General features: G+C 41.7%; 56 non-coding genes across 56 annotated transcripts; 22 read left to right on the top strand and 34 right to left on the bottom strand.

The window, feature by feature from the left end:
- Positions 1-12: 12 nt before the first annotated feature.
- Trnak-cuu (transfer RNA lysine (anticodon CUU)) lies at positions 13-85 on the bottom strand. Its single transcript has one exon. It is a non-coding gene; the product is annotated as a tRNA-Lys (tRNA).
- Positions 86-160: 75 nt separating this feature from the next.
- On the bottom strand, positions 161-243 carry Trnal-cag (transfer RNA leucine (anticodon CAG)). The gene has a single exon. It is a non-coding gene; the product is annotated as a tRNA-Leu (tRNA).
- Positions 244-483: 240 nt separating this feature from the next.
- Positions 484-566, top strand: Trnal-uaa (transfer RNA leucine (anticodon UAA)). Its single transcript has one exon. It is a non-coding gene; the product is annotated as a tRNA-Leu (tRNA).
- A 120-nt stretch (positions 567-686) lies between these two features.
- Positions 687-758, top strand: Trnac-gca (transfer RNA cysteine (anticodon GCA)). Its single transcript has one exon. It is a non-coding gene; the product is annotated as a tRNA-Cys (tRNA).
- A 215-nt stretch (positions 759-973) lies between these two features.
- On the bottom strand, positions 974-1,047 carry Trnan-guu (transfer RNA asparagine (anticodon GUU)). Its single transcript has one exon. It is a non-coding gene; the product is annotated as a tRNA-Asn (tRNA).
- Positions 1,048-1,723: 676 nt separating this feature from the next.
- Positions 1,724-1,796, bottom strand: Trnak-cuu (transfer RNA lysine (anticodon CUU)). The gene has a single exon. It is a non-coding gene; the product is annotated as a tRNA-Lys (tRNA).
- A 75-nt stretch (positions 1,797-1,871) lies between these two features.
- On the bottom strand, positions 1,872-1,954 carry Trnal-cag (transfer RNA leucine (anticodon CAG)). The gene has a single exon. It is a non-coding gene; the product is annotated as a tRNA-Leu (tRNA).
- A 240-nt stretch (positions 1,955-2,194) lies between these two features.
- Trnal-uaa (transfer RNA leucine (anticodon UAA)) lies at positions 2,195-2,277 on the top strand. Its single transcript has one exon. It is a non-coding gene; the product is annotated as a tRNA-Leu (tRNA).
- Positions 2,278-2,397: 120 nt separating this feature from the next.
- Trnac-gca (transfer RNA cysteine (anticodon GCA)) lies at positions 2,398-2,469 on the top strand. The gene has a single exon. It is a non-coding gene; the product is annotated as a tRNA-Cys (tRNA).
- Positions 2,470-2,684: 215 nt separating this feature from the next.
- Positions 2,685-2,758, bottom strand: Trnan-guu (transfer RNA asparagine (anticodon GUU)). The gene has a single exon. It is a non-coding gene; the product is annotated as a tRNA-Asn (tRNA).
- Positions 2,759-3,434: 676 nt separating this feature from the next.
- Trnak-cuu (transfer RNA lysine (anticodon CUU)) lies at positions 3,435-3,507 on the bottom strand. The gene has a single exon. It is a non-coding gene; the product is annotated as a tRNA-Lys (tRNA).
- A 75-nt stretch (positions 3,508-3,582) lies between these two features.
- On the bottom strand, positions 3,583-3,665 carry Trnal-cag (transfer RNA leucine (anticodon CAG)). The gene has a single exon. It is a non-coding gene; the product is annotated as a tRNA-Leu (tRNA).
- A 240-nt stretch (positions 3,666-3,905) lies between these two features.
- On the top strand, positions 3,906-3,988 carry Trnal-uaa (transfer RNA leucine (anticodon UAA)). The gene has a single exon. It is a non-coding gene; the product is annotated as a tRNA-Leu (tRNA).
- Positions 3,989-4,108: 120 nt separating this feature from the next.
- Trnac-gca (transfer RNA cysteine (anticodon GCA)) lies at positions 4,109-4,180 on the top strand. Its single transcript has one exon. It is a non-coding gene; the product is annotated as a tRNA-Cys (tRNA).
- A 215-nt stretch (positions 4,181-4,395) lies between these two features.
- Trnan-guu (transfer RNA asparagine (anticodon GUU)) lies at positions 4,396-4,469 on the bottom strand. The gene has a single exon. It is a non-coding gene; the product is annotated as a tRNA-Asn (tRNA).
- Positions 4,470-5,140: 671 nt separating this feature from the next.
- Trnak-cuu (transfer RNA lysine (anticodon CUU)) lies at positions 5,141-5,213 on the bottom strand. The gene has a single exon. It is a non-coding gene; the product is annotated as a tRNA-Lys (tRNA).
- A 75-nt stretch (positions 5,214-5,288) lies between these two features.
- Trnal-cag (transfer RNA leucine (anticodon CAG)) lies at positions 5,289-5,371 on the bottom strand. The gene has a single exon. It is a non-coding gene; the product is annotated as a tRNA-Leu (tRNA).
- Positions 5,372-5,611: 240 nt separating this feature from the next.
- On the top strand, positions 5,612-5,694 carry Trnal-uaa (transfer RNA leucine (anticodon UAA)). The gene has a single exon. It is a non-coding gene; the product is annotated as a tRNA-Leu (tRNA).
- A 120-nt stretch (positions 5,695-5,814) lies between these two features.
- Trnac-gca (transfer RNA cysteine (anticodon GCA)) lies at positions 5,815-5,886 on the top strand. The gene has a single exon. It is a non-coding gene; the product is annotated as a tRNA-Cys (tRNA).
- Positions 5,887-6,101: 215 nt separating this feature from the next.
- Positions 6,102-6,175, bottom strand: Trnan-guu (transfer RNA asparagine (anticodon GUU)). The gene has a single exon. It is a non-coding gene; the product is annotated as a tRNA-Asn (tRNA).
- Positions 6,176-6,851: 676 nt separating this feature from the next.
- Positions 6,852-6,924, bottom strand: Trnak-cuu (transfer RNA lysine (anticodon CUU)). The gene has a single exon. It is a non-coding gene; the product is annotated as a tRNA-Lys (tRNA).
- A 75-nt stretch (positions 6,925-6,999) lies between these two features.
- Trnal-cag (transfer RNA leucine (anticodon CAG)) lies at positions 7,000-7,082 on the bottom strand. The gene has a single exon. It is a non-coding gene; the product is annotated as a tRNA-Leu (tRNA).
- A 240-nt stretch (positions 7,083-7,322) lies between these two features.
- Positions 7,323-7,405, top strand: Trnal-uaa (transfer RNA leucine (anticodon UAA)). Its single transcript has one exon. It is a non-coding gene; the product is annotated as a tRNA-Leu (tRNA).
- A 120-nt stretch (positions 7,406-7,525) lies between these two features.
- On the top strand, positions 7,526-7,597 carry Trnac-gca (transfer RNA cysteine (anticodon GCA)). The gene has a single exon. It is a non-coding gene; the product is annotated as a tRNA-Cys (tRNA).
- Positions 7,598-7,812: 215 nt separating this feature from the next.
- On the bottom strand, positions 7,813-7,886 carry Trnan-guu (transfer RNA asparagine (anticodon GUU)). Its single transcript has one exon. It is a non-coding gene; the product is annotated as a tRNA-Asn (tRNA).
- Positions 7,887-8,564: 678 nt separating this feature from the next.
- On the bottom strand, positions 8,565-8,637 carry Trnak-cuu (transfer RNA lysine (anticodon CUU)). Its single transcript has one exon. It is a non-coding gene; the product is annotated as a tRNA-Lys (tRNA).
- Positions 8,638-8,712: 75 nt separating this feature from the next.
- Positions 8,713-8,795, bottom strand: Trnal-cag (transfer RNA leucine (anticodon CAG)). Its single transcript has one exon. It is a non-coding gene; the product is annotated as a tRNA-Leu (tRNA).
- Positions 8,796-9,035: 240 nt separating this feature from the next.
- Positions 9,036-9,118, top strand: Trnal-uaa (transfer RNA leucine (anticodon UAA)). The gene has a single exon. It is a non-coding gene; the product is annotated as a tRNA-Leu (tRNA).
- A 120-nt stretch (positions 9,119-9,238) lies between these two features.
- On the top strand, positions 9,239-9,310 carry Trnac-gca (transfer RNA cysteine (anticodon GCA)). Its single transcript has one exon. It is a non-coding gene; the product is annotated as a tRNA-Cys (tRNA).
- A 215-nt stretch (positions 9,311-9,525) lies between these two features.
- Trnan-guu (transfer RNA asparagine (anticodon GUU)) lies at positions 9,526-9,599 on the bottom strand. The gene has a single exon. It is a non-coding gene; the product is annotated as a tRNA-Asn (tRNA).
- A 678-nt stretch (positions 9,600-10,277) lies between these two features.
- On the bottom strand, positions 10,278-10,350 carry Trnak-cuu (transfer RNA lysine (anticodon CUU)). The gene has a single exon. It is a non-coding gene; the product is annotated as a tRNA-Lys (tRNA).
- A 75-nt stretch (positions 10,351-10,425) lies between these two features.
- Trnal-cag (transfer RNA leucine (anticodon CAG)) lies at positions 10,426-10,508 on the bottom strand. Its single transcript has one exon. It is a non-coding gene; the product is annotated as a tRNA-Leu (tRNA).
- A 240-nt stretch (positions 10,509-10,748) lies between these two features.
- On the top strand, positions 10,749-10,831 carry Trnal-uaa (transfer RNA leucine (anticodon UAA)). The gene has a single exon. It is a non-coding gene; the product is annotated as a tRNA-Leu (tRNA).
- A 120-nt stretch (positions 10,832-10,951) lies between these two features.
- Positions 10,952-11,023, top strand: Trnac-gca (transfer RNA cysteine (anticodon GCA)). The gene has a single exon. It is a non-coding gene; the product is annotated as a tRNA-Cys (tRNA).
- A 215-nt stretch (positions 11,024-11,238) lies between these two features.
- Positions 11,239-11,312, bottom strand: Trnan-guu (transfer RNA asparagine (anticodon GUU)). Its single transcript has one exon. It is a non-coding gene; the product is annotated as a tRNA-Asn (tRNA).
- Positions 11,313-11,988: 676 nt separating this feature from the next.
- Trnak-cuu (transfer RNA lysine (anticodon CUU)) lies at positions 11,989-12,061 on the bottom strand. Its single transcript has one exon. It is a non-coding gene; the product is annotated as a tRNA-Lys (tRNA).
- Positions 12,062-12,136: 75 nt separating this feature from the next.
- On the bottom strand, positions 12,137-12,219 carry Trnal-cag (transfer RNA leucine (anticodon CAG)). The gene has a single exon. It is a non-coding gene; the product is annotated as a tRNA-Leu (tRNA).
- Positions 12,220-12,459: 240 nt separating this feature from the next.
- Trnal-uaa (transfer RNA leucine (anticodon UAA)) lies at positions 12,460-12,542 on the top strand. The gene has a single exon. It is a non-coding gene; the product is annotated as a tRNA-Leu (tRNA).
- Positions 12,543-12,662: 120 nt separating this feature from the next.
- Trnac-gca (transfer RNA cysteine (anticodon GCA)) lies at positions 12,663-12,734 on the top strand. The gene has a single exon. It is a non-coding gene; the product is annotated as a tRNA-Cys (tRNA).
- A 215-nt stretch (positions 12,735-12,949) lies between these two features.
- On the bottom strand, positions 12,950-13,023 carry Trnan-guu (transfer RNA asparagine (anticodon GUU)). The gene has a single exon. It is a non-coding gene; the product is annotated as a tRNA-Asn (tRNA).
- Positions 13,024-13,701: 678 nt separating this feature from the next.
- Positions 13,702-13,774, bottom strand: Trnak-cuu (transfer RNA lysine (anticodon CUU)). Its single transcript has one exon. It is a non-coding gene; the product is annotated as a tRNA-Lys (tRNA).
- A 75-nt stretch (positions 13,775-13,849) lies between these two features.
- Positions 13,850-13,932, bottom strand: Trnal-cag (transfer RNA leucine (anticodon CAG)). The gene has a single exon. It is a non-coding gene; the product is annotated as a tRNA-Leu (tRNA).
- A 240-nt stretch (positions 13,933-14,172) lies between these two features.
- Positions 14,173-14,255, top strand: Trnal-uaa (transfer RNA leucine (anticodon UAA)). Its single transcript has one exon. It is a non-coding gene; the product is annotated as a tRNA-Leu (tRNA).
- Positions 14,256-14,375: 120 nt separating this feature from the next.
- On the top strand, positions 14,376-14,447 carry Trnac-gca (transfer RNA cysteine (anticodon GCA)). The gene has a single exon. It is a non-coding gene; the product is annotated as a tRNA-Cys (tRNA).
- Positions 14,448-14,662: 215 nt separating this feature from the next.
- Positions 14,663-14,736, bottom strand: Trnan-guu (transfer RNA asparagine (anticodon GUU)). The gene has a single exon. It is a non-coding gene; the product is annotated as a tRNA-Asn (tRNA).
- Positions 14,737-15,412: 676 nt separating this feature from the next.
- Positions 15,413-15,485, bottom strand: Trnak-cuu (transfer RNA lysine (anticodon CUU)). The gene has a single exon. It is a non-coding gene; the product is annotated as a tRNA-Lys (tRNA).
- Positions 15,486-15,560: 75 nt separating this feature from the next.
- Trnal-cag (transfer RNA leucine (anticodon CAG)) lies at positions 15,561-15,643 on the bottom strand. The gene has a single exon. It is a non-coding gene; the product is annotated as a tRNA-Leu (tRNA).
- A 240-nt stretch (positions 15,644-15,883) lies between these two features.
- On the top strand, positions 15,884-15,966 carry Trnal-uaa (transfer RNA leucine (anticodon UAA)). Its single transcript has one exon. It is a non-coding gene; the product is annotated as a tRNA-Leu (tRNA).
- A 120-nt stretch (positions 15,967-16,086) lies between these two features.
- Positions 16,087-16,158, top strand: Trnac-gca (transfer RNA cysteine (anticodon GCA)). Its single transcript has one exon. It is a non-coding gene; the product is annotated as a tRNA-Cys (tRNA).
- A 215-nt stretch (positions 16,159-16,373) lies between these two features.
- On the bottom strand, positions 16,374-16,447 carry Trnan-guu (transfer RNA asparagine (anticodon GUU)). The gene has a single exon. It is a non-coding gene; the product is annotated as a tRNA-Asn (tRNA).
- Positions 16,448-17,122: 675 nt separating this feature from the next.
- Positions 17,123-17,195, bottom strand: Trnak-cuu (transfer RNA lysine (anticodon CUU)). The gene has a single exon. It is a non-coding gene; the product is annotated as a tRNA-Lys (tRNA).
- Positions 17,196-17,593: 398 nt separating this feature from the next.
- On the top strand, positions 17,594-17,676 carry Trnal-uaa (transfer RNA leucine (anticodon UAA)). Its single transcript has one exon. It is a non-coding gene; the product is annotated as a tRNA-Leu (tRNA).
- A 120-nt stretch (positions 17,677-17,796) lies between these two features.
- Trnac-gca (transfer RNA cysteine (anticodon GCA)) lies at positions 17,797-17,868 on the top strand. The gene has a single exon. It is a non-coding gene; the product is annotated as a tRNA-Cys (tRNA).
- Positions 17,869-18,083: 215 nt separating this feature from the next.
- Positions 18,084-18,157, bottom strand: Trnan-guu (transfer RNA asparagine (anticodon GUU)). Its single transcript has one exon. It is a non-coding gene; the product is annotated as a tRNA-Asn (tRNA).
- A 677-nt stretch (positions 18,158-18,834) lies between these two features.
- Positions 18,835-18,907, bottom strand: Trnak-cuu (transfer RNA lysine (anticodon CUU)). Its single transcript has one exon. It is a non-coding gene; the product is annotated as a tRNA-Lys (tRNA).
- Positions 18,908-18,982: 75 nt separating this feature from the next.
- Positions 18,983-19,065, bottom strand: Trnal-cag (transfer RNA leucine (anticodon CAG)). Its single transcript has one exon. It is a non-coding gene; the product is annotated as a tRNA-Leu (tRNA).
- Positions 19,066-19,212: the final 147 nt, after the last annotated feature.

The raw sequence follows: 19,212 nt of genomic DNA, 5'->3' as shown, positions 1-19,212 counted from the left end.
AACAACAAAATACGCCCAACGTGGGGCTCGAACCCACAACCGTTGAATTAAGAGTCCAACGCTCTACCGACTGAGCTAGCCGGGCGACGACCAAGCAAGTATAAAGTAGAATGAAATCGAACCTTTAACAACAAAATGGAAGCGCTGCAAAAGTTATATCTGACAGAAGCGGGATTCGAACCCGCGCCTCCAAAGGAGACTGCGACCTGAACGCAGCGCCATAGACCACTCGGCCATCCTGCCTGATACTCCCGAGGTTTTCTCTCTTTTGATTTATAATTTTAGATGATCTGTTCGAATAGTGTAAAATTTTATTAACACCCTTTCGAAAATGTACGAACGGTTGTATCCTGCCCGTGCTCGTATCACTCTTCCGACCTCTCCACTAAATCGATAAGGCAATGAATGAAATGTATAAATGAACTAACTTCGTTTTCAATTTAATCCTAAAGCTACCCAAAACCGCTCAAGTTTCAGACCATGACTGGGTTGGCCGAGCGGTTAAGGCGTTGGACTTAAGTTCCAATGGACATCTGTCCGCGTGGGTTCGAGTCCCACACCCAGTAGAGTCACTTCACTCTTTTATCGAGTTGGCAAATAAAGGATGGTGTTTTAAATAATTTTATATACTTTACAAAATGAGATTGTAATATCGAAAACGTATGACTACTGAAAGTGAATGTAAAGGGGGTATAGCTCAGTGGTAGAGCATTCGACTGCAGATCGAGAGGTCTTCGGTTCAAATCCGGGTGCCCCCTTTTTCCTTTTGACATGATGAATTTCACCAGTTTTCCAACTTTCAGCAGGCGCTTGATTTATACTCCACTCTTTAGCTTAAAATGTTGCGGCTGTGGGGGGCCTTAAACTTGACAGCGTTTAAATTAAGACTTGTCGTTTAGAACAAAAGCACCGTTTCTAGGTATAAAATGTCTTTAACATGAAGAGTTTGTTGTTCGTAAAACTCTCCTAAAGACGTCCCTGGGTGGGCTCGAACCACCAACCTTTCGGTTAACAGCCGAACGCGCTAACCTATTGCGCCACAGAGACATGGAAAATGCTTCGTTCGCTTAGATGCACGTGAATCAAGAATGTTCAAAGTTTTCCCCTATGTTGCGTTCCGTGTTGCCTGAAAAACAAAACAGAAATGAATACGATCGTTACTACCATATGAAACGTGGCTGCTGTGTCACTTGATGAAGCTTGAATGTCTGTCAACTATACACTGAAGGTTAGGATTATTTGTACTGTACCTGGTGGAACTCCGAACGGAAAAAGTTATCTTGCTTTGCAGCTTTGCTGGATTTATAATTTGTTTCCTTAGGTTTGAAACCGACGGCAATTATTCTTTTTCTGCGGCGTCACATATTCAACCAGAAGATTTATCACCTGTGTCGCAAGCTGAGTTGGTTGATAAGATTTCATCTGAATTAGATTAGGCTTAGAGTTCTTCTGAAACGGCATAGTAGCAAGCATAAGCGTACGTTTCAATTTCAACCAATGGATGCTGACGTGAGGTGTACCTGCTCGTTTTGTAGGGTTACATATCAGCAAGATTTCCACTGCAATTTGATACCTCCGATTGATTATCTGCTAGGGTTTTTATCATATCACTATTCAAGAAACACAATAATTCAATTGTTTAAGTTCATACCACAGTTGCATTTTGAAGTTGCATTCATTCTGGTAAGTAAAGAGTGTCTATTTAAGCAATAACAACAAAAGACGCCCAACGTGGGGCTCGAACCCACGACCGTTGGATTAAGAGTCCAACGCTCTACCGACTGAGCTAGCCGGGCGACGACCAAGCAAGTATAAAGTAGAATGAAATCGAACTTTTAACAACAAAATGGAAGCGCTGCAAAAGTTATACCTGACAGAAGCGGGATTCGAACCCGCGCCTCCAAAGGAGACTGCGACCTGATCGCAGCGCCATAGACCACTCGGCCATCCTGCCTGATACTCCCGAGGTTTTCTCTCTTTTGATTTATAATTTTAGATGATCTGTTCGAATAGTGTAAAATTTTATTAACACCCTTTCGAAAATGTACGAACGGTTGTATCCTGCCCGTGCTCGTATCACTCTTCCGACCTCTCCACTAAATCGATAAGGCAATGAATGAAATGTATAAATGAACTAACTTCGTTTTCAATTTAATCCTAAAGCTACCCAAAACCGCTCAAGTTTCAGACCATGACTGGGTTGGCCGAGCGGTTAAGGCGTTGGACTTAAGTTCCAATGGACATCTGTCCGCGTGGGTTCGAGTCCCACACCCAGTAGAGTCACTTCACTCTTTTATCGAGTTGGCAAATAAAGCATGGTGTTTTAAATAATTTTATATACTTTACAAAATGAGATTGTAATATCGAAAACGTATGACTACTGAAAGTGAATGTAAAGGGGGTATAGCTCAGTGGTAGAGCATTCGACTGCAGATCGAGAGGTCTTCGGTTCAAATCCGGGTGCCCCCTTTTTCCTTTTGACATGATGAATTTCACCAGTTTTCCAACTTTCAGCAGGCGCTTGATTTATACTCCACTCTTTAGCTTGAAATGTTGCGGCTGTGGGGGGCCTTAAACTTGACAGCGTTTAAATTAAGACTTGTCGTTTAGAACAAAAGCACCGTTTCTAGGTATAAAATGTCTTTAACATGAAGAGTTTGTTGTTCGTAAAACTCTCCTAAAGACGTCCCTGGGTGGGCTCGAACCACCAACCTTTCGGTTAACAGCCGAACGCGCTAACCTATTGCGCCACAGAGACATGGAAAATGCTTCGTTCGCTTAGATGCAAGTGAATCAAGAATGTTCAAAGTTTTCCCCTATGTTGCGTTCCGTGTTGCCTGAAAAACAAAACAGAAATGAATACGATCGTTACTACCATATGAAACGTGGCTGCTGTGTCACTTGATGAAGCTTGAATGTCTGTCAACTATACACTGAAGGTTAGGATTATTTGTACTGTACCTGGTGGAACTCCGAACGGAAAAAGTTATCTTGCTTTGCAGCTTTGCTGGATTTATAATTTGTTTCCTTAGGTTTGAAACCGACGGCAATTATTCTTTTTCTGCGGCGTCACATATTCAACCAGAAGATTTATCACCTGTGTCGCAAGCTGAGTTGGTTGATTAGATTTCATCTGAATTAGATTAGGCTTAGAGTTCTTCTGAAACGGCATAGTAGCAAGCATAAGCGTACGTTTCAATTTCAACCAATGGATGCTGACGTGAGGTGTACCTGCTCGTTTTGTAGGGTTACATATCAGCAAGATTTCCACTGCAATTTGATACCTCCGATTGATTATCTGCTAGGGTTTTCATCATATCACTATTCAAGAAACACAATAATTCAATTGTTTAAGTTCATACCACAGTTGCATTTTGAAGTTGCATTCATTCTGGTAAGTAAAGAGTGTCTATTTAAGCAATAACAACAAAAGACGCCCAACGTGGGGCTCGAACCCACGACCGTTGGATTAAGAGTCCAACGCTCTACCGACTGAGCTAGCCGGGCGACGACCAAGCAAGTATAAAGTAGAATGAAATCGAACCTTTAACAACAAAATGGAAGCGCTGCAAAAGTTATACCTGACAGAAGCGGGATTCGAACCCGCGCCTCCAAAGGAGACTGCGACCTGAACGCAGCGCCATAGACCACTCGGCCATCCTGCCTGATACTCCCGAGGTTTTCTCTCTTTTGATTTATAATTTTAGATGATCTGTTCGAATAGTGTAAAATTTTATTAACACCCTTTCGAAAATGTACGAACGGTTGTATCCTGCCCGTGCTCGTATCACTCTTCCGACCTCTCCACTAAATCGATAAGGCAATGAATGAAATGTATAAATGAACTAACTTCGTTTTCAATTTAATCCTAAAGCTACCCAAAACCGCTCAAGTTTCAGACCATGACTGGGTTGGCCGAGCGGTTAAGGCGTTGGACTTAAGTTCCAATGGACATCTGTCCGCGTGGGTTCGAGTCCCACACCCAGTAGAGTCACTTCACTCTTTTATCGAGTTGGCAAATAAAGGATGGTGTTTTAAATAATTTTATATACTTTACAAAATGAGATTGTAATATCGAAGACGTATGACTACTGAAAGTGAATGTAAAGGGGGTATAGCTCAGTGGTAGAGCATTCGACTGCAGATCGAGAGGTCTTCGGTTCAAATCCGGGTGCCCCCTTTTTCCTTTTGACATGATGAATTTCACCAGTTTTCCAACTTTCAGCAGGCGCTTGATTTATACTCCACTCTTTAGCTTGAAATGTTGCGGCTGTGGGGGGCCTTAAACTTGACAGCGTTTAAATTAAGACTTGTCGTTTAGAACAAAAGCACCGTTTCTAGGTATAAAATTTCTTTAACATGAAGAGTTTGTTGTTCGTAAAACTCTCCTAAAGACGTCCCTGGGTGGGCTCGAACCACCAACCTTTCGGTTAACAGCCGAACGCGCTAACCTATTGCGCCACAGAGACATGGAAAATGCTTCGTTTGCTTATATGCAAGTGACTTAAAAATGTTCAAAAGTTTTCCCTGACGTTGCGTTCCATGTTGCCTGAAAAACAAAACAGAAATGAATACGATCGTTACTACCATATGAAACGTGGCTGCTGTGTCACTTGATGAAGCTTGAATGTCTGTCAACTATACACTGAAGGTTAGGATTATTTGTACTGAACCGGGTGGAACTCCGAACGGAAAAAGTTATCTTGCTTTGCAGGATTTATAATTTGTTTCCTTAGGTTTGAAACCGACGGCAATTATTCTTTTTCTGCGGCGTCACATATTCAACCAGAAGATTTATCACCTGTGTCGCAAGCTGAGTTGGTTGATAAGATTTCATCTGAATTAGATTAGGCTTAGAGTTCTTCTGAAACGGCATAGTAGCAAGCATAAGCGTACGTTTCAATTTCCACCAATGGATGCTGACGTGAGGTGTACCTGCTCGTTATGTAGGGTTACATATCAGCAAGATTTCTACTGCAGTTTGAAACCTCCGATTGATTATTATCTGCTAGGTTTTTATCATATCACTATTCAAGAAACACAATAATTCAATTGTTTAAGTTCATACCACAGTTGCATTTTGAAGTTGCATTCATTCTGGTAAGTAAAGAGTGTCTATTTAAGCAATAACAACAAAAGACGCCCAACGTGGGGCTCGAACCCACGACCGTTGGATTAAGAGTCCAACGCTCTACCGACTGAGCTAGCCGGGCGACGACCAAGCAAGTATAAAGTAGAATGAAATCGAACCTTTAACAACAAAATGGAAGCGCTGCAAAAGTTATATCTGACAGAAGCGGGATTCGAACCCGCGCCTCCAAAGGAGACTGCGACCTGAACGCAGCGCCATAGACCACTCGGCCATCCTGCCTGATACTCCCGAGGTTTTCTCTCTTTTGATTTATAATTTTAGATGATCTGTTCGAATAGTGTAAAATTTTATTAACACCCTTTCGAAAATGTACGAACGGTTGTATCCTGCCCGTGCTCGTATCACTCTTCCGACCTCTCCACTAAATCGATAAGGCAATGAATGAAATGTATAAATGAACTAACTTCGTTTTCAATTTAATCCTAAAGCTACCCAAAACCGCTCAAGTTTCAGACCATGACTGGGTTGGCCGAGCGGTTAAGGCGTTGGACTTAAGTTCCAATGGACATCTGTCCGCGTGGGTTCGAGTCCCACACCCAGTAGAGTCACTTCACTCTTTTATCGAGTTGGCAAATAAAGGATGGTGTTTTAAATAATTTTATATACTTTACAAAATGAGATTGTAATATCGAAAACGTATGACTACTGAAAGTGAATGTAAAGGGGGTATAGCTCAGTGGTAGAGCATTCGACTGCAGATCGAGAGGTCTTCGGTTCAAATCCGGGTGCCCCCTTTTTCCTTTTGACATGATGAATTTCACCAGTTTTCCAACTTTCAGCAGGCGCTTGATTTATACTCCACTCTTTAGCTTGAAATGTTGCGGCTGTGGGGGGCCTTAAACTTAACAGCGTTTAAATTAAGACTTGTCGTTTAGAACAAAAGCACCGTTTCTAGGTATAAAATGTCTTTAACATGAAGAGTTTGTTGTTCGTAAAACTCTCCTAAAGACGTCCCTGGGTGGGCTCGAACCACCAACCTTTCGGTTAACAGCCGAACGCGCTAACCTATTGCGCCACAGAGACATGGAAAATGCTTCGTTCGCTTAGATGCAAGTGAATCAAGAATGTTCAAAGTTTTCCCCTATGTTGCGTTCCGTGTTGCCTGAAAAACAAAACAGAAATGAATACGATCGTTACTACCATATGAAACGTGGCTGCTGTGTCACTTGATGAAGCTTGAATGTCTGTCAACTATACACTGAAGGTTAGGATTATTTGTACCGTACCTGGTGGAACTCGGAACAGAAAAAGTTATCTTGCTTGGCAGCTTTGCTGGATTTATAATTTGTTTCCTTAGGTTTGAAACCGACGGCAATTATTCTTTTTCTGCGGCGTCACATATTCAACCAGAAGATTTATCACCTGTGTCGCAAGCTGAGTTGGTTGATTAGATTTCATCTGAATTAGATTAGGCTTAGAGTTCTTCTGAAACGGCATAGTAGCAAGCATAAGCGTACGTTTCAATTTCAACCAATGGATGCTGACGTGAGGTGTACCTGCTCGTTTTGTAGGGTTACATATCAGCAAGATTTCCACTGCAATTTGATACCTCCGATTGATTATCTGCTAGGGTTTTTATCATATCACTATTCAAGAAACACAATAATTCAATTGTTTAAGTTCATACCACAGTTGCATTTTGAAGTTGCATTCATTCTGGTAAGTAAAGAGTGTCTATTTAAGCAATAACAACAAAAGACGCCCAACGTGGGGCTCGAACCCACGACCGTTGGATTAAGAGTCCAACGCTCTACCGACTGATCTAGCCGGGCGACGACCAAGCAAGTATAAAGTAGAATGAAATCGAACCTTTAACAACAAAATGGAAGCGCTGCAAAAGCTATACCTGACAGAAGCGGGATTCGAACCCGCGCCTCCAAAGGAGACTGCGACCTGAACGCAGCGCCATAGACCACTCGGCCATCCTGCCTGATACTCCCGAGGTTTTCTCTCTTTTGATTTATAATTTTAGATGATCTGTTCGAATAGTGTAAAATTTTATTAATACCTTTTCGAAAATGTACGAACGGTTGTATCCTGCCCGTGCTCGTATCACTCTTCCGACCTCTCCACTAAACCGATAAGGCAATGAATGAAATGTATAAATGAACTAACTTCGTTTTCAATTTAATCCTAAAGCTACCCAAAACCGCTCAAGTTTCAGACCATGACTGGGTTGGCCGAGCGGTTAAGGCGTTGGACTTAAGTTCCAATGGACATCTGTCCGCGTGGGTTCGAGTCCCACACCCAGTAGAGTCACTTCACTCTTTTATCGAGTTGGCAAATAAAGGATGGTGTTTTAAATAATTTTATATACTTTACAAAATGAGATTGTAATATCGAAAACGTATGACTACTGAAAGTGAATGTAAAGGGGGTATAGCTCAGTGGTAGAGCATTCGACTGCAGATCGAGAGGTCTTCGGTTCAAAACCGGGTGCCCCCTTTTTCCTTTTGACATGATGAATTTCACCAGTTTTCCAACTTTCAGCAGGCGCTTGATTTATACTCCACTCTTTAGCTTGAAATGTTGCGGCTGTGGGGGGCCTTAAACTTAACAGCGTTTAAATTAAGACTTGTCGTTTAGAACAAAAGCACCGTTTCTAGGTATAAAATGTCTTTAACATGAAGAGTTTGTTGTTCGTAAAACTCTCCTAAAGACGTCCCTGGGTGGGCTCGAACCACCAACCTTTCGGTTAACAGCCGAACGCGCTAACCTATTGCGCCACAGAGACATGGAAAATGCTTCGTTCGCTTAGATGCAAGTGAATCAAGAATGTTCAAAAGTTTTTCCCTATGTTGCGTTCCGTGTTGCCTGAAAAACAAAACAGAAATGAATACGATCGTTACTACCATATGAAACGTGGCTGCTGTGTCACTTGATGAAGCTTGAATGTCTGTCAACTATACACTGAAGGTTAGGATTATTTGTACCGTACCTGGTGGAACTCCGAACCTGAAAAAGTTATCTTGCTTGGCAGCTTTGCTGGATTTATAATTTGTTTCCTTAGGTTTGAAACCGACAGCAATTATTCTTTTTCTGCGGCGTCACATATTCAACCAGAAGATTTATCACCTGTGTCGCAAGCTGAGTTGGTTGATTAGATTTCATCTGAATTAGATTAGGCTTAGAGTTCTTCTGAAACGGCATAGTAGCAAGCATAAGCGTACGTTTCAATTTCAACCAATGGATGCTGACGTGAGGTGTACCTGCTCGTTATGTAGGGTTACATATCAGCAAGATTTCCACTGCAGTTTGATACCTCCGATTGATTATCTGCTAGGGTTTTTATCATATCACTATTCAAGAAACACAATAATTCAATTGTTTAAGTTCATACCACAGTTGCATTTTGAAGTTGCATTCATTCTGGTAAGTAAAGAGTGTCTATTTAAGCGATAACAACAAAAGACGCCCAACGTGGGGCTCGAACCCACGACCGTTGGATTAAGAGTCCAACGCTCTACCGACTGAGCTAGCCGGGCGACGACCAAGCAAGTATAAAGTAGAATGAAATCGAACCTTTAACAACAAAATGGAAGCGCTGCAAAAGTTATACCTGACAGAAGCGGGATTCGAACCCGCGCCTCCAAAGGAGACTGCGACCTGAACGCAGCGCCATAGACCAATCGGCCATCCTGCCTGATACTCCCGAGGTTTTCTCTCTTTTGATTTATAATTTTAGATGATCTGTTCGAATAGCGTAAAATTTTATTAATACCCTTTCGAAAATGTACGAACGGTTGTATCCTGCCCGTGCTCGTATCACTCTTCCGACCTCTCCACTAAATCGATAAGGCAATGAATGAAGTGTATAAATGAACTAACTTCGTTTTCAATTTAATCCTAAAGCTATTCAAAACCGCTCAAGTTTCAGACCATGACTGGGTTGGCCGAGCGGTTAAGGCGTTGGACTTAAGTTCCAATGGACATCTGTCCGCGTGGGTTCGAGTCCCACACCCAGTAGAGTCACTTCATTCTTTTATCGAGTTGGCAAATAAAGGATGGTGTTTTAAATAATTTTATATACTTTACAAAATGAGATTGTAATATCGAAAACGTATGACTACTGAAAGTGAATGTAAAGGGGGTATAGCTCAGTGGTAGAGCATTCGACTGCAGATCGAGATGTCTTCGGTTCAAATCCGGGTGCCCCCTTTTTCCTTTTGACATGATGAATTTCACCAGTTTTCCAACTTTCAGCAGGCGCTTGAATTATACTCCACTCTTTAGCTTGAAATGTTGCGGCTGTGGGGGGCCTTAAACTTAACAGCGTTTAAATTAAGACTTGTCGTTTAGAACAAAAGCACCGTTTCTAGGTATAAAATGTCTTTAACATGAAGAGTTTGTTGTTCGTAAAACTCTCCTAAAGACGTCCCTGGGTGGGCTCGAACCACCAACCTTTCGGTTAACAGCCGAACGCGCTAACCTATTGCGCCACAGAGACATGGAAAATGCTTCGTTCGCTTAGATGCAAGTGAATCAAGAATGTTCAAAGTTTTCCCCTATGTTGCGTTCCGTGTTGCCTGAAAAACAAAACAGAAATGAATACGATCGTTACTACCATATGAAACGTGGCTGCTGTGTCACTTGATGAAGCTTGAATGTCTGTCAACTATACACTGAAGGTTAGGATTATTTGTACTGTACCTGGTGGAACTCCGAACGGAAAAAGTTATCTTGCTTTGCAGCTTTGCTGGATTTATAATTTGTTTCCTTAGGTTTGAAACCGACGGCAATTATTCTTTTTCTGCGGCGTCACATATTCAACCAGAAGATTTATCACCTGTGTCGCAAGCTGAGTTGGTTGATTAGATTTCATCTGAATTAGATTAGGCTTAGAGTTCTTCTGAAACGGCATAGTAGCAAGCATAAGCGTACGTTTCAATTTCTACCAATGGATGCTGACGTGAGGTGTACCTGCTCGTTATGTAGGGTTACATATCAGCAAGATTTCTACTTCAATTTGATTCCTCCGATTGATTATTATCTGCTAGGTTTTTATCATATCACTATTCAAGAAACACAATAATTCAATTGTTTAAGTTCATACCACAGTTGCATTTTGAAGTTGCATTCATTCTGGTAAGTAAAGAGTGTCTATTTAAGCAATAACAACAAAAGACGCCCAACGTGGGGCTCGAACCCACGACCGTTGGATTAAGAGTCCAACGCTCTACCGACTGAGCTAGCCGGGCGACGACCAAGCAAGTATAAAGTAGAATGAAATCGAACCTTTAACAACAAAATGGAAGCGCTGCAAAAGTTATATCTGACAGAAGCGGGATTCGAACCCGCGCCTCCAAAGGAGACTGCGACCTGAACGCAGCGCCATAGACCACTCGGCCATCCTGCCTGATACTCCCGAGGTTTTCTCTCTTTTGATTTATAATTTTAGATGATCTGTTCGAATAGTGTAAAATTTTATTAATACCTTTTCGAAAATGTACGAACGGTTGTATCCTGCCCGTGCTCGTATCACTCTTCCGACCTCTCCACTAAATCGATAAGGCAATGAATGAAATGTATAAATGAACTAACTTCGTTTTCAATTTAATCCTAAAGCTATGCAAAACCGCTCAAGTTTCAGACCATGACTGGGTTGGCCGAGCGGTTAAGGCGTTGGACTTAAGTTCCAATGGACATCTGTCCGCGTGGGTTCGAGTCCCACACCCAGTAGAGTCACTTCACTCTTTTATCGAGTTGGCAAATAAAGGATGGTGTTTTAAATAATTTTATATACTTTACAAAATGAGATTGTAATATCGAAAACGTATGACTACTGAAAGTGAATGTAAAGGGGGTATAGCTCAGTGGTAGAGCATTCGACTGCAGATCGAGAGGTCTTCGGTTCAAATCCGGGTGCCCCCTTTTTCCTTTTGACATGATGAATTTCACCAGTTTTCCAACTTTCAGCAGGCGCTTGATTTATACTCCACTCTTTAGCTTGAAATGTTGCGGCTGTGGGGGGCCTTAAACTTGACAGCGTTTAAATTAAGACTTGTCGTTTAGAACAAAAGCACCGTTTCTAGGTATAAAATGTGTTTAACATGAAGAGTTTGTTGTTCGTAAAACTCTCCTAAAGACGTCCCTGGGTGGGCTCGAACCACCAACCTTTCGGTTAACAGCCGAACGCGCTAACCTATTGCGCCACAGAGACATGAAAAATGCTTCGTTCGCTTAGATGCAAGTGAATCAAGAATGTTCAAAGTTTTCCCCTATGTTGCGTTCCGTGTTGCCTGAAAAACAAAACAGAAATGAATACGATCGTTACTACCATATGAAACGTGGCTGCTGTGTCACTTGATGAAGCTTGAATGTCTGTCAACTATACACTGAAGGTTAGGATTATTTGTACTGTACCTGGTGGAACTCCGAACGGAAAAAGTTATCTTGCTTTGCAGCTTTGCTGGATTTATAATTTGTTTCCTTAGGTTTGAAACCGACGGCAATTATTCTTTTTCTGCGGCGTCACATATTCAACCAGAAGATTTATCACCTGTGTCGCAAGCTGAGTTGGTTGATTAGATTTCATCTGAATTAGATTAGGCTTAGAGTTCTTCTGAAACGGCATAGTAGCAAGCATAAGCGTACGTTTCAATTTCAACCAATGGATGCTGACGTGAGGTGTATCTGCTCGTTTTGTAGGGTTACATATCAGCAAGATTTCCACTGCAATTTGATACCTCCGATTGATTATCTGCTAGGGTTTTTATCATATCACTATTCAAGAAACACAATAATTCAATTGTTTAAGTTCATACCACAGTTGCATTTTGAAGTTGCATTCATTCTGGTAAGTAAAGAGTGTCTATTTAAGCAATAACAACAAAAGACGCCCAACGTGGGGCTCGAACCCACAACCGTTGGATTAAGAGTCCAACGCTCTACCGACTGAGCTAGCCGGGCGACGACCAAGCAAGTATAAAGTAGAATGAAATCGAACCTTTAACAACAAAATGGAAGCGCTGCAAAAGTTATATCTGACAGAAGCGGGATTCGAACCCGCGCCTCCAAAGGAGACTGCGACCTGAACGCAGCGCCATAGACCACTCGGCCATCCTGCCTGATACTCCCGAGGTTTTCTCTCTTTTGATTTATAATTTTAGATGATCTGTTCAAATAGTGTAAAATTTTATTAATACCTTTTCGAAAATGTACGAACGGTTGTATCCTGCCCGTGCTCGTATCACTCTTCCGACCTCTCCACTAAATCGATAAGGCAATGAATGAAGTGTATAAATGAACTAACTTCGTTTTCAATTTAATCCTAAAGCTATGCAAAACCGCTCAAGTTTCAGACCATGACTGGGTTGGCCGAGCGGTTAAGGCGTTGGACTTAAGTTCCAATGGACATCTGTCCGCGTGGGTTCGAGTCCCACACCCAGTAGAGTCACTTCATTCTTTTATCGAGTTGGCAAATAAAGGATGGTGTTTTAAATAATTTTATATACTTTACAAAATGAGATTGTAATATCGAAAACGTATGACTACTGAAAGTGAATGTAAAGGGGGTATAGCTCAGTGGTAGAGCATTCGACTGCAGATCGAGAGGTCTTCGGTTCAAATCCGGGTGCCCCCTTTTTCCTTTTGACATGATGAATTTCACCAGTTTTCCAACTTTCAGCAGGCGCTTGAATTATACTCCACTCTTTAGCTTGAAATGTTGCGGCTGTGGGGGGCCTTAAACTTAACAGCGTTTAAATTAAGACTTGTCGTTTAGAACAAAAGCACCGTTTCTAGGTATAAAATGTCTTTAACATGAAGAGTTTGTTGTTCGTAAAACTCTCCTAAAGACGTCCCTGGGTGGGCTCGAACCACCAACCTTTCGGTTAACAGCCGAACGCGCTAACCTATTGCGCCACAGAGACATGGAAAATGCTTCGTTCGCTTAGATGCAAGTGAATCAAGAATGTTCAAAGTTTTCCCCTATGTTGCGTTCCGTGTTGCCTGAAAAACAAAACAGAAATGAATACGATCGTTACTACCATATGAAACGTGGCTGCTGTGTCACTTGATGAAGCTTGAATGTCTGTCAACTATACACTGAAGGTTAGGATTATTTGTACTGTACCTGGTGGAACTCCGAACGGAAAAAGTTATCTTGCTTTGCAGCTTTGCTGGATTTATAATTTGTTTCCTTAGGTTTGAAACCGACGGCAATTATTCTTTTTCTGCGGCGTCACATATTCAACCAGAAGATTTATCACCTGTGTCGCAAGCTGAGTTGGTTGATTAGATTTCATCTGAATTAGATTAGGCTTAGAGTTCTTCTGAAACGGCATAGTAGCAAGCATAAGCGTACGTTTCAATTTCTACCAATGGATGCTGACGTGAGGTGTACCTGCTCGTTATGTAGGGTTACATATCAGCAAGATTTCTACTTCAATTTGATTCCTCCGATTGATTATTATCTGCTAGGTTTTTATCATATCACTATTCAAGAAACACAATAATTCAATTGTTTAAGTTCATACCACAGTTGCATTTTGAAGTTGCATTCATTCTGGTAAGTAAAGAGTGTCTATTTAAGCAATAACAACAAAAGACGCCCAACGTGGGGCTCGAACCCACGACCGTTGGATTAAGAGTCCAACGCTCTACCGACTGAGCTAGCCGGGCGACGACCAAGCAAGTATAAAGTAGAATGAAATCGAACCTTTAACAACAAAATGGAAGCGCTGCAAAAGTTATATCTGACAGAAGCGGGATTCGAACCCGCGCCTCCAAAGGAGACTGCGACCTGAACGCAGCGCCATAGACCACTCGGCCATCCTGCCTGATACTCCCGAGGTTTTCTCTCTTTTGATTTATAATTTTAGATGATCTGTTCGAATAGTGTAAAATTTTATTAATACCTTTTCGAAAATGTACGAACGGTTGTATCCTGCCCGTGCTCGTATCACTCTTCCGACCTCTCCACTAAATCGATAAGGCAATGAATGAAATGTATAAATGAACTAACTTCGTTTTCAATTTAATCCTAAAGCTATGCAAAACCGCTCAAGTTTCAGACCATGACTGGGTTGGCCGAGCGGTTAAGGCGTTGGACTTAAGTTCCAATGGACATCTGTCCGCGTGGGTTCGAGTCCCACACCCAGTAGAGTCACTTCACTCTTTTATCGAGTTGGCAAATAAAGGATGGTGTTTTAAATAATTTTATATACTTTACAAAATGAGATTGTAATATCGAAAACGTATGACTACTGAAAGTGAATGTAAAGGGGGTATAGCTCAGTGGTAGAGCATTCGACTGCAGATCGAGAGGTCTTCGGTTCAAATCCGGGTGCCCCCTTTTTCCTTTTGACATGATGAATTTCACCAGTTTTCCAACTTTCAGCAGGCGCTTGATTTATACTCCACTCTTTAGCTTGAAATGTTGCGGCTGTGGGGGGCCTTAAACTTGACAGCGTTTAAATTAAGACTTGTCGTTTAGAACAAAAGCACCGTTTCTAGGTATAAAATGTGTTTAACATGAAGAGTTTGTTGTTCGTAAAACTCTCCTAAAGACGTCCCTGGGTGGGCTCGAACCACCAACCTTTCGGTTAACAGCCGAACGCGCTAACCTATTGCGCCACAGAGACATGAAAAATGCTTCGTTCGCTTAGATGCAAGTGAATCAAGAATGTTCAAAGTTTTCCCCTATGTTGCGTTCCGTGTTGCCTGAAAAACAAAACAGAAATGAATACGATCGTTACTACCATATGAAACGTGGCTGCTGTGTCACTTGATGAAGCTTGAATGTCTGTCAACTATACACTGAAGGTTAGGATTATTTGTACTGTACCTGGTGGAACTCCGAACGGAAAAAGTTATCTTGCTTTGCAGCTTTGCTGGATTTATAATTTGTTTCCTTAGGTTTGAAACCGACGGCAATTATTCTTTTTCTGCGGCGTCACATATTCAACCAGAAGATTTATCACCTGTGTCGCAAGCTGAGTTGGTTGATTAGATTTCATCTGAATTAGATTAGGCTTAGAGTTCTTCTGAAACGGCATAGTAGCAAGCATAAGCGTACGTTTCAATTTCAACCAATGGATGCTGACGTGAGGTGTATCTGCTCGTTTTGTAGGGTTACATATCAGCAAGATTTCCACTGCAATTTGATACCTCCGATTGATTATCTGCTAGGGTTTTTATCATATCACTATTCAAGAAACACAATAATTCAATTGTTTAAGTTCATACCACAGTTGCATTTTGAAGTTGCATTCATTCTGGTAAGTAAAGAGTGTCTATTTAAGCAATAACAACAAAAGACGCCCAACGTGGGGCTCGAACCCACAACCGTTGGATTAAGAGTCCAACGCTCTACCGACTGAGCTAGCCGGGCGACGACCAAGCAAGTATAAAGTAGAATGAAATCGAACCTTTAACAACAAAATGGAAGCGCTGCAAAAGTTATACCTGACAGAAGCGGGATTCGAACCCGCGCCTCCAAAGGAGACTGCGACCTGAACGCAGCGCCATAGACCACTCGGCCATCCTGCCTGATACTCCCGAGGTTTTCTCTCTTTTGATTTATAATTTTAGATGATCTGTTCAAATAGTGTAAAATTTTATTAATACCTTTTCGAAAATGTAAGAACGGTTGTATCCTGCCCGTGCTCGTATCACTCTTCCGACCTCTCCACTAAATCGATAAGGCAATGAATGAAATGTATAAATGAACTAACTTCGTTTTCAATTTAATCCTAAAGCTATGCAAAACCGCTCAAGTTTCAGACCATGACTGGGTTGGTCGAGCGGTTAAGGCGTTGGACTTAAGTTCCAATGGACATCTGTCCGCGTGGGTTCGAGTCCCACACCCAGTAGAGTCACTTCACTCTTTTATCGAGTTGGCAAATAAAGGATGGTGTTTTAAATAATTTTATATACTTTACAAAATGAGATTGTAATATCGAAAACGTATGACTACTGAAAGTAAATGTTAAGGGGGTATAGCTCAGTGGTAGAGCATTCGACTGCAGATCGAGAGGTCTTCGGTTCAAATCCGGGTGCCCCCTTTTTCCTTTTGACATGATGAATTTCACCAGTTTTCCAACTTTCAGCAGGCGCTTGATTTATACTCCACTCTTTAGCTTGAAATGTTGCGGCTGTGGGGGGCCTTAAACTTGACAGCGTTTAAATTAAGACTTGTCGTTTAGAACAAAAGCACCGTTTCTAGGTATAAAATGTCTTTAACATGAAGAGTTTGTTGTTCGTAAAACTCTCCTAAAGACGTCCCTGGGTGGGCTCGAACCACCAACCTTTCGGTTAACAGCCGAACGCGCTAACCTATTGCGCCACAGAGACATGGAAAATGCTTCGTTCGCTTAGATGCAAGTGAATCAAGAATGTTCAAAGTTTTCCCCTATGTTGCGTTCCGTGTTGCCTGAAAAACAAAACAGAAATGAATACGATCGTTACTACCATATGAAACGTGGCTGCTGTGTCACTTGATGAAGCTTGAATGTCTGTCAACTATACACTGAAGGTTAGGATTATTTGTACTGTACCTGGTGGAACTCCGAACGGAAAAAGTTATCTTGCTTTGCAGCTTTGCTGGATTTATAATTTGTTTCCTTAGGTTTGAAACCGACGGCAATTATTCTTTTTCTGCGGCGTCACATATTCAACCAGAAGATTTATCACCTGTGTCGCAAGCTGAGTTGGTTGATTAGATTTCATCTGAATTAGATTAGGCTTAGAGTTCTTCTGAAACGGCATAGTAGCAAGCATAAGCGTACGTTTCAATTTCAACCAATGGATGCTGACGTTAGGTGTATCTGCTCGTTTTGTAGGGTTACGTATCAGCAAGATTTCCACTGCAATTTGATTCCTCCGATTGATTATCTGCTAGGTTTTTATCATATCACTATTCAAGAAACACAATAATTCAATTGTTTAAGTTCATACCACAGTTGCATTTTGAAGTTGCATTCATTCTGGTAAGTAAGGAGTGTCTATTTAAGCGATAACAATAAAAGACGCCCAACGTGGGGCTCGAACCCACGACCGTTGGATTAAGAGTCCAACGCTCTACCGACTGAGCTAGCCGGGCGACGACCAAGCAAGTATAAAGTAGAATGAAATCGAACCTTTAATAACAAAATGGAAGCGCTGCAAAAGTTATACCTGACAGAAGCGGGATTCGAACCCGCGTCTCCAAAGGAGACTGCAACCTGAACGCAGCGTCATAGACCAATCGGCCATCCTGCCTGATACTCCCGAGGTTTTCTCTCTTTTGATTTATAATTTTAGATGATCTGTTCGAATAGTGTAAAATTTTATTAACACCCTTTCGAAAATGTACGAACGGTTGTATCCTGCCCGTGCTTGTATCACTCTTCCGACCTCTCCACTAAATCGATAAGGCAATGAATGAAATGTATAAATGAACTAACTTCGTTTTCCTTTTAATCCTAAACTTATTCAAAACCGCTCAAGTTTCAGACCATGACTGGGTTGGCCGAGCGGTTAAGGCGTTGGACTTAAGTTCCAATGGACATCTGTCCGCGTGGGTTCGAGTCCCACACCCAGTAGAGTCACTTCACTCTTTTATCGAGTTGGTAAATAAAGGATGGTGTTTTAAATAATTTTATATACTTTACAAAATGAGATTGTAATATCGAAAACGTATGACTACTGAAAGTGAATGTAAAGGGGGTATAGCTCAGTGGTAGAGCATTCGACTGCAGATCGAGAGGTCTTCGGTTCAAATCCGGGTGCCCCCTTTTTCCTTTTGACATGATGAATTTCACCAGTTTTCCAACTTTCAGCAGGCGCTTGATTTATACTCCACTCTTTAGCTTGAAATGTTGCGGCTGTGGGGGGCCTTAAACTTGACAGCGTTTAAATTAAGACTTGTCGTTTAGAACAAAAGCACCGTTTCTAGGTATAAAATGTCTTTAACATGAAGAGTTTGTTGTTCGTAAAACTCTCCTAAAGACGTCCCTGGGTGGGCTCGAACCACCAACCTTTCGGTTAACAGCCGAACGCGCTAACCTATTGCGCCACAGAGACATGGAAAATGCTTCGTTTGCTTATATGCAAGTGACTCAAAAATGTTCAAAAGTTTTCCCTTACGTTGCGTTCCATGTTGCCTGAAAAACAAAACAGAAATGAATACGATCGTTACTACCATATGAAACGTGGCTGCTGTGTCACTTGATGAAGCTTGAATGTCTGTCAACTATACACTGAAGGTTAGGATTATTTGTACTGTACCGGGTGGATTTCCGAACGGAAAAAGTTATCTTGCTTTGCAGCTTTGCTGGATTTATAATTTGTTTCCTTAGGTTTGAAACCGACGGCAATTATTCTTTTTCTGCGGCGTCACATATTCAACCAGAAGATTTATCACCTGTGTCGCAAGCTGAGTTGGTTGATTAGATTTCATCTGAATTAGATTAGGCTTAGAGTTCTTCTGAAACGGCATAGTAGCAAGCATAAGCGTACGTTTCAATTTCAACCAATGGATGCTGACGTGAGGTGTACCTGCTCGTTTTGTAGGGTTACATATCAGCAAGATTTCCACTGCAATTTGATACCTCCGATTGATTATCTGCTAGGGTTTTTATCATATCACTATTCAAGAAACACAATAATTCAATTGTTTAAGTTCATACCACAGTTGCATTTTGAAGTTGCATTCATTCTGGTAAGTAAAGAGTGTCTATTTAAGCAATAACAACAAAAGACGCCCAACGTGGGGCTCGAACCCACAACCGTTGGATTAAGAGTCCAACGCTCTACCGACTGAGCTAGCCGGGCGACGACCAAGCAAGTATAAAGTAGAATGAAATCGAACCTTTAACAACAAAATGGAAGCGCTGCAAAAGTTATACCTGACAGAAGCGGGATTCGAACCCGCGCCTCCAAAGGAGACTGCGACCTGAACGCAGCGCCATAGACCACTCGGCCATCCTGCCTGATACTCCCGAGGTTTTCTCTCTTTTGATTTATAATTTTAGATGATCTGTTCGAATAGCGTAAAATTTTATTAATACCCTTTTGAAAATGTACGAACGGTTGTATCCTGCCCGTGCTCGTATCACTCTTCCGACCTCTCCACTAAA

The sequence above is a fragment of the Clavelina lepadiformis genome, chromosome 4, assembly GCF_947623445.1.
Source record: "Clavelina lepadiformis chromosome 4, kaClaLepa1.1, whole genome shotgun sequence".
NCBI lineage: Eukaryota > Metazoa > Chordata > Ascidiacea > Aplousobranchia > Clavelinidae > Clavelina > Clavelina lepadiformis.
This window is presented reverse-complemented; position numbering and strand designations above follow the sequence as displayed.